The sequence below is a fragment of the Silene latifolia genome, chromosome 6 (assembly GCF_048544455.1).
Source record: "Silene latifolia isolate original U9 population chromosome 6, ASM4854445v1, whole genome shotgun sequence".
Classification (NCBI taxonomy): Eukaryota; Viridiplantae; Streptophyta; class Magnoliopsida; order Caryophyllales; family Caryophyllaceae; genus Silene; species Silene latifolia.
In genome coordinates, this window is record NC_133531.1 from 117,938,847 (window position 1) to 117,954,265 (window position 15,419).

Here is a 15,419-nt window from a genome sequence, read left to right on the forward strand (position 1 = left end):
TATTCCTGGACAGTAGTCTGTCCAGAAACACACGACACACTTACTCGGCCGAGTAAGCCATATTCGTCCGAGTAACAGACTTGTAAAACCGTAGTATTACAAAGGCGAACTTAGGGGACAAGGTTCATTTGAAGGATGGAAGATTGTAATACCCGGATATTTTGGGAATCGTAAAGAACCTTAGGATACGTAAGAGGACCCTTCGGCCTGGCAAGAAGTTATTCGGGAGTAAGGGATGGTTTCACACTAGACCAAATAGAACCTAGATTAGACCTAGTGAGCATACAGTGGACCGAGTGGAGGTTATAATGGACCGAGCAGGTGCCACTCAGCTAAGTACAAGTTGTACTCGACCTAGTAGGTGGCACTCGGTCGAGTGGACTCAGCACTCGGCCGAATGCAGCTCCTCAGTGGGTGATAAAACCTATGATGGGATTTATTATCCACCTAAACCTAATTCATTTCCCTCTTTTTCTCTATCACTACAAATCCTCTCCCTTCTGTCTAAAACCCTCCTAAGTACTATTTTATGGGATTCAAGCTTAGATTAGAAGATGATACACCTTATTCTTCTTCCTTTCACCCTGTAAGTTTAACACCCCCACCTACTAAGGAGTCTTAACAACATCTTCCCTAATAAGTAAGGGCGGTTACCATCTCGGTTGCTCGAGGTAAATATATTAAATAGACCATAAATGAACAATTAATAAACTATGTTACAACATACATCGGAAACTAAAAGGGTAAACACCTAAACTACACAAGGTACTATACAACAAGTGAACTACTCGCGTTCAATGAACGAATCTATGTCATGCCACCTCTCCAACCCAGCAGCTAAACCAAGACAGCATCCACTCATAACCTAAAAAGTCTCAATGCTTACCATTTACCGGCAATATCAAATGGATAACTGCAGACACAGACAACAAGAAGACAACACAAGTCAGTAACAATATAAAGTAATAAGAAAGCAGTAAGACCAACAAGCATCAAAATGAGCAAGCAATGCCAACTCCACTGCCTCCAACCTACATTTAAACCAATGGCTCCTATCGCAACGAGTAGTCGGGTCCCCATCCCAACAGGTAACCCACACCACCTGTGGTAGACCGCAACCTTGCCACCTAAAGCCCCGCTTATCGCAACGAGTGAACCCAGATCATTAATGTGCACATCCCCTTGTGAAGTGAGCCACAAGGGGCGAACATGGGTGTGAATACCATCTCCCGATAATGGTTCCAAAATCAATACCAATAATGTCACTAATAGAGAAATACCACAATAATCCACATCGATGATAATCAGATTAACACAATCAGTCAACCAATCAACCATAAACTGAAACTGAGTAGGGAAACCCTACCTTTACGTCATGCCATGGGAATCGCATTAATCACATCAAGACTAGCAAGAATCCACATCATTTCCTACAACCAGCAATTACGTCCTATTACTATACTAGTATAATCCACAAACCAATTACTAATGATCAAACATTACCACGAAGAACCTCTAGATGTCGTTGGCGAAAATAACCCGACTCGATGGCTCCACTCCCGAGTTACATCCCTTCCCCTAGTAAGGTTCATGGTGAATAATTAAAATGGGTGCTGGGAGATGGGAGGATAGAGAGAGATGTTTTTAGGTTTAGAAATGATAAAATATATGGCAAAAATGATTTAAGTCAAAACCTCCACGTGATATAATAACACGTTGTCAGACCCGTACTCGGCCGAGTATGTTCCATACTCGGCCGAGTACACTGCACTCAATCGAGTACCAAAAATACTCGACCGAGTGACCCTTACTAGGCCGAGTATTCAAACACAAATATAAAATGTCTCTCCCTTCCATCTCTTACTAAGGATGCCACATGGTCAAAGGTCAGTCAAAGGGTCTCTAATAGGGCGGGTATTACTGTTCCCCCCCCCCCCCCTAAAAGGAACTTCGTCCCTAAAGTTCGTCCCAAACGCCGAAACATGACAGAACAGCCCGAGAAACCCATGATACTCAACGCAAATCATCCAATCGCCACCACATGTATACAACAATGTCATTATGCCATCGCCAAAACAACTATATAAACCTAACGTAGATCATAACAAAACATGTATACCATAATGTTACTATGTCATCACCAAAACAACTATAAACTAACACGTTGCTAAACAACTACAATACCACCGTGCTCTTAACTAAACCAATTAGTAAACAACAATCGGTAAGATTTGCTGCAATTACCAGCTTAGCAGAAACTTAAAAGAAATTTTATTGTCGCGATGTTATCTACCCCTCTTAAAAGGAACTTCGTCCCCGAAATTCACTCTTAAGTGTTAACAAAGAAAATCATAAACACGTGAACTTGAAAAGTAATCCAAAGCAATTATCACACCTCATTGTCACATATAACTACACATGAAATTGACCCAATGCAACTATGTTTAAAGATTGAATGGAATTAACATGAATTCTATAACAAATGCGCGTTGTAATACCATAGATTTCTGAGCATAGTTAACGTGGTCGAGTAGGCTATATTCGACCGAGTAGGTCATCTTGTATTTTGAGGCAGGCTACAGATGCCTTGGGTGCACTCGACCGAGTATAGAAGACACTCGACCGAGTAGGACGTACTCGGTCGAGTATATTTGGTACTCGACCGATTGCCCAGTCTGACGGTTATTTTCTACAGTTTTGATTAAAATGATTATAGAAGTATTTAAGACGTGTTAACCAGTTCTAATCAATTTTAAAATCATTTCTCACAAAACCTAAACTATGTTACTATTTCTCTATCATCTTCATCATTTTCAAGGCCAAGGGTAAGGGTGATCTATTGTGAGTCTTAACATCTTATATTCCGTGTCTATCGCAGTAGTAATTTTTATTTATGCTTTATTGATTTGTTATTATAAGTTGAGCAAACCCTAATTTGGGTTGATTTGGGGATTAAGGGAAGATTAGTGATGGTTGTGATTAGTATTGTTTAATTATCATTGTTAGGTGACGATTTCGTAGAGGAGCAGTTTTATCTCGGTTTGTTGATTTTTCTTTTGGATTTTCAAATCAGGTAGGGTTTCCCTACTTAGTTTTCTGTATGATCGATTATAAGTTGATGTGGAAATGTGTGATTACCATTGATGTGGGTTATTGTGGCATTTTGATATTGGTGACATTGTTGGTATCGATTGTGAAGCCATTTTCGGGAGATGGTCTTAATCCCCCATGTTCACTCCCTGTGGCTCCCGTCAGAAGGGGCATGCGCACATTAATGATATGGGTTTGCTTGTTACGATGAGCGGGGCTTAGGTGGCAAGGCTGCGGTCTACCACTGGTGGTGTGGGTACCTGTTGCGATTGGTAACCTGGCAGGTCTGGTTGTGGTTTAGACATTTGTATCCGGAGGTTGAGATTGTTATTGCAGGATTGTTTGTATTGATTGTTGTATTGTAGCTTATGGTTGATTATACAGTTGACTGACCCTTTTATGTTTTCAAAACCTTCGGTGATCTATTGAGGGATGGTGAGCAGAAGTCTAGCAGGTTTTGTTATTGAGCTTACATGAAGGTTGGATGGGACGCTTGGGAGACGATGACTATTAGCTTCCGCCGAGTCTTTTAGCTTCCCCTGAGTCTTACACATTTTAGTTTGTGGTCATGGATGTATTTCCCTTTTGGATTTGGATTTTTGGTTATGTATCTTTGGTTAAACTACGTTACTTTGAATATACGTTCTTTTATGGTCAATTTGATATACCTTTCCTCGGGTAACCGAGATGGTAGCACTTCCGTTTACTAACATAGGCCTTGGTAAGGCATTTTGATAGATGGGAGTGTTACACATGTAATGATATATAACAAATCGAAGCACCCAAAAGAGTATCACATTGCCGCCATGTCCTTATCCACACAAATTCTAATTGCACATGCGACCCAATTTCCAACCATGTTACTAAACCATCACAAAACTGTCATGCCAACATCACATCGCCCGTGTCTTGGGCCACATTAAACACACGGGGAAACAAATCCCAAAACTCAACAAAATAATATACTAATATTTAACGGAGTCACAAACACAACCATAGATGCCATCCCAGAGTACTTGGTCGAGTAACATCGGATACTCGGTCAAGTCATGGGTACTCGGTCGAGTAGTCAGTACTTGGTCGAGTACTCTGAAGACAGAATACCGTTTCATCAATTATCAATACGAAAACTCCAAATTTAGCTGCAACTTGAATTCTAACTATCGAATAACATAGAAAATCGTGTCTCAAGCATATCATAGTCTACTATAAGGTAAAGTCTTGGCCATATGGCTGGATTACACACAAAAGGAATCCAATTTTGAAAATCAACCCAAATCCGCAACAAGTGCAAACCTAATACAAACAATAATAAAATTAAACTCAAGGGTCCGTGCCTATATCCTCATCCATGCCATCGTCACCGCCTGCACGTGACATCCCATCTCCATATGCCTCAACAATGGTGTAACAACCTAATTATCCGGGCAAGATAATTGAAGCATTACCATCTCGGTTTCCAGAGGTAGTGTTTCAAAACTCCAGTCAAAGAACATTTCATTAATGTAATGTTTAATGAATTACATAAACGTAAACAAATGAATAAAAATACAACTCATGACATCTATACTCTCCTAGCTAACTATACTCGTCTCATGACTCATCAGGCTCGTCTCGTCTCCCGCATGCTATCCAAACAACATGTTCTTAACCTTCTCCCCATATGATCGAAAATATCATATGGATCGACACAGGCCACCCCGGAAATAGGTGACAATTACACAGACACACGAACGTCAGTTTTAATAAATAAATAAATAAAGTGTGACACAACTCGAGCGTGTGAGCATGCAACATGACAATAACATGTATGCACCACTATCAAACAACCACCACCACGGTACCGGGACACGCCCAGACATACCGACAACCACACTCGTACCGGAACACGCCCAGACATACCGATAACCACAAACAAGTACCGGGACACACCCAGAGGTGCAGGGTCCGAAATCCAACCGGATCCCCTGCTAGACAACGTGTCTCAACCACACGAGTCCCTCCGTAACTCAAGCGATTAATGTGCACATCCCTCTTAGAGTGGGAAGCTCCAAAAGGCGACTCAAGCGTAAGACGGTCTCCCAACCGACTTACGTCTCCGAAACAACAACAACAACAACAACAACAACAACAACAACAACAACAACAACAACAACAACAACAACAACAACAACAACAACAACAACAACAACAACAACAACAACAACAACAACAACAACAACAACAACAACAACAACAACAACAACAACAACAACAACAACAACAACAACAACAACAACAACAACAACAACAACAACAACAAATCGTCCAACATATACAATCACAACCGTCACAATATGAAATGCATGACAGACACTATACACCATGACATGCCAAATATGTCATGGATACCAGTTCCTCAAGTATCCCAACTCGTCGAGCCGTCAAAAACAAATATCATACATCGCGACTCACTCAATGCAGAAAAAGGCAAATGACTCATTTAGTAAATATATGCAACACTGAAACTGAGTAGGATAAACCTACCTTCTCGTAAGCTCCATATGCAAACCCGATCCAATAATAATATCACTTCATAAAACCGTCACCTAATTAAAGTAATTAAATATATTTAATTACTAACTAATCTAATTAAATTAAATAAGAATTTAATTAATAAACATAAACCCGTCTTAAGTTATTCAAATCCCGTCTCAAATATTCCCCAATCACATGGGTCAAATCCCGACTCATACCCATTATTTAATTAATTAAATCCCGTCTTAAACTCTACCCAAAACCCGCTAACACCCACACCAACACCACCACCACCGCGTGCCACCCTCCACACAGCCACCATACGCACAAACCGCCACCACCCACCATGGTGCCTCCTTGACCACGGTGGGTCCAGGTACGGCCACCATGCCGGCAGCCACCACTAGCAACATCAGCAAAACACGACGACAACAACAAGCAACAACATGACATACACAACAACCAAACCTGACACCCTTACTCAAATCGACCATAATAGCCCCCACCGTGGGCCACCACCATTACGGTGGTTATGACCCAACCCCCACCTACCATCTCCCTCAGACCTGATCCCGAACAACCACGACAACCACCACAATAACCACCAAAAATGAACAATACAAAAAAACGACAACAAACAGGCCGCACGCCCTCTTTTAGACTCGATTTCCGACCACCACAGCTACCTAACCCACCACCCAAGACCACCACTAGCTGCTCCTCACTACCCTCGACACAACCACCCCAACCCAAGTAAGTCACGACAAAGGAGTTAAAAACCCGTCTTAAGACGGTTGCAGCAAACAGTTATAACCCTTTAAAACACTCGGTCAAACCGAGTATGGGTGGTCAACGGTGGTCAACCATTGGAAAGGGCGGTCAGAGACGGGTCAAGGTCGAGGCGGGTTAAATAAAATAATAGAAAAACTAGTTTAAGACGGTTTTACATTACGATCCCGAGACGGAGGGTAAAATGACCACTTTTCTTCTAATCTCTCTTTCTCTCTTCTCCCTTATCTTTTATGTGGATTTGGTGGATATGTTAGGGTAAGGGTGGGTAAGGGTATATAAGGTGAGTGTAGTATGGTAGGTGGGTGTATAATTACATGTATTATGCATTATTATTATTATTATTCCGTCTCAAGCCCAACTCGCTAAATACAATAAAATATTATTATATAATTATTAAATACGGAGTATTACAATCCCCCCCCCCCCTCCCGTCCCAAAACTAAACTTCGTCCCCGAAGTTTCACCTGACTCTTCCCTTTCCGACTATTCCCTCGGATCTCATGTGCACTCTCTTCCCAAAGTTCGATGTTCAACTCTCACTACTTCCTCGCAACTCTCACTACTTCCTCACATTTCGTACTTCTTTTTTTCCTAAATTTCCGAATTGTTACATCCACTCCCCCTAAAAGAGAACTTCGTCCCGAAGTTCAATCCTCAAAATACGATCTCATATATTCATTCCTAAGTTCCACAAATGACTATGTTCCAGGTTCAACACACTCTCCTACTTATTGTAAATCCATTAATAAATCAGATATGGTCATAATGCCATTGATATAACCCTACTCTACGAGCCTCCCAAACGTCAAGGTACAAGATTCAGCCCACGGTTCGAAACCCTAATCCCATAACAACTCCCAACTCAATTGGTTATAAGTCTACGCATCAATCTCGGGGTATAACTCGATTATTACTACACACATATATATCACGTCTAATCTCATACGTTCACCTGTATGCAAATTAATCATAAACATGCGGACTCTATGAAACAACCAAATGATGCAATGTCACTCGTCATGTGACTCAACCATGCTCAACATTCTCAATTTTATGGATACCATGCCACGCATATACCGCGTCAAATCCACCACATGATCACACATGTGTTTTCAACATCCATTCCTATCTATCTCCAACACTTCCGCTCATACGGAATACCATATACACAATCATGCAAATGACCACTATGCACACACATTGTAACCCAATTACACATTTCACGCTAATAACTTTTATCCAAGTCTCACTTTTACATAGCAAAGCCACAAAATATGGTCAAACACAAACAATTCATAAGGACTCATTCATATGGGGTCAACATGTCCATCCGACGCGAACCAACCATTATAAATTGTGAACATAAGGGTATTCACACAGTCAGGTGGTCTAGTACTGACAAAAACAAGAGCCAAGGTAGACCACTCGGTCGAGCGTAGTAGGTCACCTGGCCTAGTATGTAACGCCCCGTAATTTTGGACCGTTAATATATTTCGAAAATAATTTATTAATCAAATAAAAGTTGATATTTAAGTATTTAAAGTAAAAATAAATTAAAGAAATATAATTTTATTATATTTTGAAGAAAAGTATTTATTTTGATAGTTTCGAAATGTTTAAAAATAGTTTAAACCGTGTAAAACTTTTTATTTCGAAATAAGGGCGTATCGGGGGGGGGGGGAATGACAATTCGCTTGAACGTTGGGTAAACGAAATTGGAAATGGGTCGTGTGAGTACTCAATTTTCTTGTAATCTCGTGTTTAAAAACTTTGGTCTTGACGGAATTTGCGTTTGACTTACGGATTTAATTATTATTGAAACGAGTCAAAACCGACTCGTAAAAATCCCGCACCTTCCTTTCCTCCTTTCCTTTCTCCCTTACGCGGCACCCCCTTCCCCTTTTCTTTCTTTTTTCTGATTTTTTTGTTCTTAAGTCATCTTCATCCTCTAAAACCAAAACCAAACAAATTTCAACAAAAATTCAAGCTATTTTGGCCATAATTTCTTCGTTTCTTATCGGATTTTTGCATAATTTACCTTTCCGGAATCCCCTCGCCGAGATCTACAACTTAGTATGTTCTAATTTCAGTTTTCATTAAGTTGTTTTAAGACAAAATTTCGGTATTTTCGGTATTTGTGCTTATTTATGGTGTTTTTATTGTTTAATTAGGTGAAGATTTGGAAGACGAGTTCGGGGACTCGTATATTGTAGAGGATAGCGGCTAGTTGTTGTTAGGGTTTCGGTTTTGAGGTGCTAATTGCTCTTTTTCTAGCTTAAGGTAACATATTTCGAGTTACTCGACGAATTATCGTCACAATCTTTGTTGTTTTTGTATGTTTGGTGATTTTTGTTGGAGTAGTAGTTTTCACATGTTAAAATTCGTTGCATGCATGCTTAATTTGTGCCTTTTGTTAGTTTAAATTATCAAAGTTGAATTGGGAGCGATTAATTAATGTTCAGACGGTCTTTTACTAAACAAAAATGGAAAAAAATGGTGGTGTAGGGGGACGGGCAAGACGCCGCGGCAGCCGTGGCGAGCCCACGGCTAGCCACGGCTGGCCCGGTCGGTCCGTTGCTTGTTTCGCGGTTTTCCTTGTAAAATTTGTCATTTCAGGTTTATTAATGACATAGTTAGTATGAGTACACTTTAGGAATTGAATCATATAAGTAATAAAAATTATGTTAATGGTAAAACTATGCTTATGTTAATAGTTATCACATGATAGGATAGTTTACAAAATGAATTTGTAAATAATAGGCTCAGAATGAATTGTATAGGGATAATTGTAATGTTTTGTTGATTGTGTTTTAAAAGCGAGCCTTAGTCCCTTTGATCGATGCGATGTCGATTAATTGAGTGATTGGTCACCACAATTTAACCCGTACTGCCGCAGGGTGGGGTTGCGGGTAAAAATTCGGTTGAATGATTTAGATAATCGGCCTTTTTCTTGTTTTAGGCCATTTATCAAGCTGTAGTTCACATGTATAGCTTATTGAATTTAATAGTATCTTGTATTGTAGAAATGGCCCTAGTTTCCCCTAAAGCCTTTAATATTGTTAAAATTGCTAGAATTGGAAATTAGTATTGAATACTTATTGAGGATATAGTTGGGTTGTTTGCTGAATAGACATTTATATAGCCTTTCACATGATAGAATGTTAGCATTTAGGTTGGTAAGTGGACTTTTTGCCCTCTTATGGTTAAGTGGGTGTCTTACTTGACTTGTGTGGTGAGTCTTGTGTGGTGTGGGCTAAAGTATTCAAGCTGGGACTAGCTGGGACTAGGTCCTAGGTGAGTATTTCGGCCTTCATCATAGATAGGTCTTTATAGTCTTTGACGAGTATATGTTCACTGCTTGATAGCCTTTGTGTTCCTGACTAGTGGATTTATATCCAAGTTGGGGCATGACCTCAGTTACTTATTTTGATAGTAAGGGGTCAGCTTAAGTACTAGCCAACCCTTTGGTGGACTCCTTAGGGTACTCACTCTGTTTTTAGAAAAATTGTGGGTCTTGGGTGCGGTGGTGTGTATCCGCATATCTAGGTCTGCGCAGATTTTAGGCTAGGGTTGTGTTGTGTCTTGGCCATGTTTTATTAATATTAACCGCTGAGCCAAGATACCGGTTCGATTACCTTCCCTACCTCGTGGTATAGACTCGAGTTACAAAGTGACTATTGACCGTGCTAAGAACTTATGCCTGTCTTTGATATATTGCCCTTTCTTGTATGGTGATTTTATGAACTGTAATAGGTGAGATGTAAGCCGGTTACAGTTGATAAAGTTTGGATTACTACTTGAATTATATGATTCACATGATAGTTTAGTTTGGTCAGTTTAGGGGTCATAGGTTAGATTACATGATAATTACATTGTTTATCATATTGTCTACATGTTTTATTACATGTTACATTAATTTTGACGATTCGTGGCTGGGAGGACTCGAAGTTACTCCCCACTGAATTGTGGCTTTCGTGTTTGTATAAAATGCGATTGACAGGTTGTTGATGCTTAGTTGGGGTCACAGACGAGCTAGTGAGCAAGGAACCTTGGACCTAGTTTTGGCTATTCTTATAGTAAACCTTTTAACTTTTGGTTTGTATATAATTTGAAGGGACATATGTCTCCCTTTTCTATTTTGGGTTTGTATCACTATATTTCCGCGTCTTTAGTTATGTATGTAAATTAGTTTATCAGCTTTTGCAGGGTTTTTGACACTCTTCTTGAGTTGGATTGGTTGTGAATGGTTTAGGAAGAAAATTTTTTGAAATTGCAGGTTTTTGTCTAGTTGAACCATTTACAAACATATCCTACCAGTTTTTCTGTAGAATTTACGTAATTATTTAAGGCTAGATTTAAGGGTGTCACAGTTGGTATCAGAGCTTATTTGCTCCCGACGCACGTTTGTGCACCCCACTTAAAATCACTTGACCTTTAAATAATAAACTTGAGAGATGGGTAGGATGGGTAGATTTAGGATTTTATGTGGTAGTCTGTTTGTGATTGCTAATTGTTAGGTACTAATTGATTTTCTCTTTTGTAAGATGGCTCTCCAATAGATGTAGATAATGCGATCTTACCTTAGTCTTCCAATCTCGTTGTTTATTCGTCTTTCAAATTCCTCTTCTCTTGCCTTGGTAACTACCTTTCAATTCCTTCTCCCGATTCATCTTAGGTTCGTTTTCTTCTTATAATAAAGCCCATGTGGACATCTTCCTTTTATTCCGTAGGATAGTTCCCTTGTTCAAGAGAACCCGGTTTTGAGAGAATGTATCATTGGAGGGCGTGAACGAGTTGAGAAATTGATTGGTTAAGGTTTGAGTGGTATAGGAGAATATAACTTGGGATCCTTTGGTTAATCTAGTTAGTTGTGCTTAATGTGAGAGTTTAGTGAGTTGAGAAACGCCTTGGGATTTATGTCTTTTGAGAGCTTGTTTGTTATAGGTGATTAAGCGTGGGTACTACCTTAGCACATAAGTTGAAATGAACCTAAGCTACTTCATTTGAGAGTCTCGATGTTTCTTATGGAGAAATAAAGGAATGTTAGTTACCCCCAATCTTGGTAGGCCTTGAAAGGAATACAATAGGACATGGACGTTGCTTAATGGATTGGTATCATACTTTGAAAATAGTTAGTTTGTTAAACCTTTTGAGTTGACCAAATCTAGTATAGAGTAGCCCTTATTGACCTTATTAATCATATCTGAATTTGGGAATTTTGGTGGAAAATTGTTCGATGTAGTTCGTGAGTTCAAAGATGCGATTCTAATTTATGGTATCGGAGACTTGAAGTACTAAGTGGTAAGATGAAGGAGTAGACAAGCTATGGTACTTGGGGATGACATAGTAAGTGAAGTTCAAATGACGAGAATTGTAAAGGAGATACTTTGTGACATGGGTGGTAACAAATGAATTTGTGTGGTGAAATGATTTTGGCTCTTAGAACCAATTGAGTTGAGGAATACCTACCATTGTGGAGTCCTTGTTAGTCTTATAATTTGGTAGACTTTTGGGACTTGGTTGAGCACCTTAGTGATGTAACCTTATTATATCGATCATAAGCTTTGATGAGTGTTTGGTAAGCGGTAACCCTTTCATTGTGCCGCTTCTATTCTCCTTTCCTTCTCTTTAACGTTCGTTGAACCTTGTTTTTATGCCAAATTTCACGTATCTTCTTCTTGCCCGAGATATCTTCTTAACTTGAATACCTCTTATTTATGTCAACCGTTATCTTTACGGACCGACTCCTTAGTTTCCTAACTTATCAGATTCATGCACCCTTCGGAAATGTTTTACCGTTTCTCTATTCCATTATCACTCCTTATCTCCTTAGTATAGTTGGTACCTTGTTGACCATGTTTACAGAGTTAGTGAGATGTGACTTGAGGATATAAGATTGATTAAGTAGTCGAGTTTGTGTTTGGCTTCCATAATCACTTTGAAGATGAGGGTTTGATAATGTATATGTTACCGTGTGAGAAATGTTAAATGTGGGATTATTAGTTGGTTTTAGTGAGTAATATTGATTACTACTTGAGGTATGGTATGAAAGTGAGAGTAAGCTACTTTATTGGGAGGTTTTAGCACTTGTTTTGGAAACTAGAAAGGGTAATGGTATGGTTGACACCAATTGTTAGGCTAAGGAACATAATTTCAATTTATGGTTTTAGGAACTCTGAGGTGATAAAGTGTTGTTACAATTATGACCTTGTTCCTTGAGAATTTGATGGTAAGTAAGTTTAGGATATCAAATTTGAAAGAATACTCCTTGGGGATGTTGATGATCAGAATGGATTGGTGATGTGATTTGGTATTAGTTGGCTCTTGAGAGTTCTTGAGTTAAGAGAGACTTAGTATTGAGAAGATTTTGTTAATCCTATAGTATTATAGACCTTGAGGTCGCACCGAGTACTTGAGATGATGGGACGGTGTTGTAGCTGAGTGTAGCTGAGTGTAGTTCCGCTTTTGGCAATCCTTAATAAGTAAAAGGATAGAGGAACGTGAGATCCTATTGATTTTTCGGATTTTGGGGTTGGTATGTTACTACCTTGTTTTGAAATTAAAACCTTGTAGAATATTTGAGGAACCCATAGTTGACACTAGTTGGATACGAATATAACTTTGTTGGAAGCCTTGACCTTAGGCTTGTGAAAGTTGTTTTGGAATGTTATTGTAAATTTGGACCTTATATTTAATCCTTTGAGGAATCTTTCTATTAGAATTGGAATATTGTTGGGAAGTAGGATTTTGAGTCTTAAGTAAACCGATCTTCCTAATTCCGATCTCTAACAATTGTCATTCTTGCTATTCTGGCTTGTTCCGTGGTACTCGCCTTTATGGAACTCATTTGATCTCTTGAGTAAAGCGTCTTGTTCGTTGACATCTTTATTGACTTCATCCAAAAATTCCACCTTTAAAAGTTCAATTCCTTCTTGTCTGTTGGGTGTGAGTTCCCTATCGCGACTTGCACTTCTCGTTCCCGAGTTGTTTTCCATCTTGCATAGATTCTATATAGTTTGAGTAAACTTTTGGTTCATTTTTCCTTAATTTGGAGTTAAATCTACAAATTGACCTCTTTCTATAACATTTGAAAATGATTTCTCACTCTTTTTCAACCCTAGTGTTCAATTGGATATCTAAGCTATTTCTCGTTTTGTGTAATGATTCCTTTTCTTACTCTTTTTCCGAGTTACTAAGCCTTATTTAATCATGATTAGTAAAGATAGTATTCTTACTAAAGAACTTTAAGCTAAAATTTTGAAAATACTTATATGATTTTTAATGGTTTTAACATTAATGAGTGTTTGATCTCGTTGTTGGTGACGTCCCAATAATGGGTTTTCTCATTTATTGGTGTAGAAATATTTTTATATCTTGATATGAATATGGATGTCCTTGTCTGATCAACAAGAGTATCACCGTTTCATTGAAAAGATACCTATATTTTCTAATAACTATAATTTCTCCTTCTAAGTTTCGAGGACGAAACTTTTTAAAAGGAGGGGTGATTGTAACGCCCCGTAATTTTGGACCGTTAATATATTTCGAAAATAATTTATTAATCAAATAAAAGTTGATATTTAAGTATTTAAAGTAAAAATAAATTAAAGAAATATAATTTTATTATATTTTGAAGAAAAGTATTTATTTTGATAGTTTCGAAATGTTTAAAAATAGTTTAAACCGTGTAAAACTTTTTATTTCGAAATAAGGGCGTATCGGGGGGGGGGGGGGAATGACAATTCGCTTGAACGTTGGGTAAACGAAATTGGAAATGGGTCGTGTGAGTACTCAATTTTCTTGTAATCTCGTGTTTAAAAACTTTGGTCTTGACGGAATTTGCGTTTGACTTACGGATTTAATTATTATTGAAACGAGTCAAAACCGACTCGTAAAATCCCGACTAAAAATCCCGCACCTTCCTTTCCTCCTTTCCTTTCTCCCTTACGCGGCACCCCCTTCCCCTTTTCTTTCTTTTTTCTGATTTTTTTGTTCTTAAGTCATCTTCATCCTCTAAAACCAAAACCAAACAAATTTCAACAAAAATTCAAGCTATTTTGGCCCTAATTTCTTCGTTTCTTATCGGATTTTTGCATAATTTACCTTTCCGGAATCCCCTCGCCGAGATCTACAACTTAGTATGTTCTAATTTCAGTTTTCATTAAGTTGTTTTAAGACAAAATTTCGGTATTTTCGGTATTTGTGCTTATTTATGGTGTTTTTATTGTTTAATTAGGTGAAGATTTGGAAGACGAGTTCGGGGACTCGTATATTGTAGAGGATAGCGGCTAGTTGTTGTTAGGGTTTCGGTTTTGAGGTGCTAATTGCTCTTTTTCTAGCTTAAGGTAACATATTTCGAGTTACTCGACGAATTATCGTCACAATCTTTGTTGTTTTTGTATGTTTGGTGATTTTTGTTGGAGTAGTAGTTTTCACATGTTAAAATTCGTTGCATGCATGCTTAATTTGTGCCTTTTGTTTGTTTAAATTATCAAAGTTGAATTGGGAGCGATTAATTAATGTTCAGACGGTCTTTTACTAAACAAAAATGGAAAAAAATTGGTGGTGTAGGGGGACGGGCAGCAGGCCGGCAAGCCCGTGGCAGGCCCACGGCTAGCCCACGGCTGGCCCGGGTCGGTCCGTTGCTTGTTTCGCGGTTTTCCTTGTAAAATTTGTCATTTCAGGTTTATTAATGACATAGTTAGTATGAGTACACTTTAGGAATTGAATCATATAAGTAATAAAAATTATGTTAATGGTAAAACTATGCTTATGTTAATAGTTATCACATGATAGGATAGTTTACAAAATGAATTTGTAAATAATAGGCTCAGAATGAATTGTATAGGGATAATTGTAATGTTTTGTTGATTGTGCCGAAAACTGAGCCTTAGTCCCTTTGACTGATGCGATGTCAGTTAATTGAGTGATTGGTCAGCCGCAATTTAACCTGTACCTGTCGCAGGGCTGGGGTTGCGGGTAAAAATTCGGTTGAATGATTTAGATAATCGGCCTTTTTC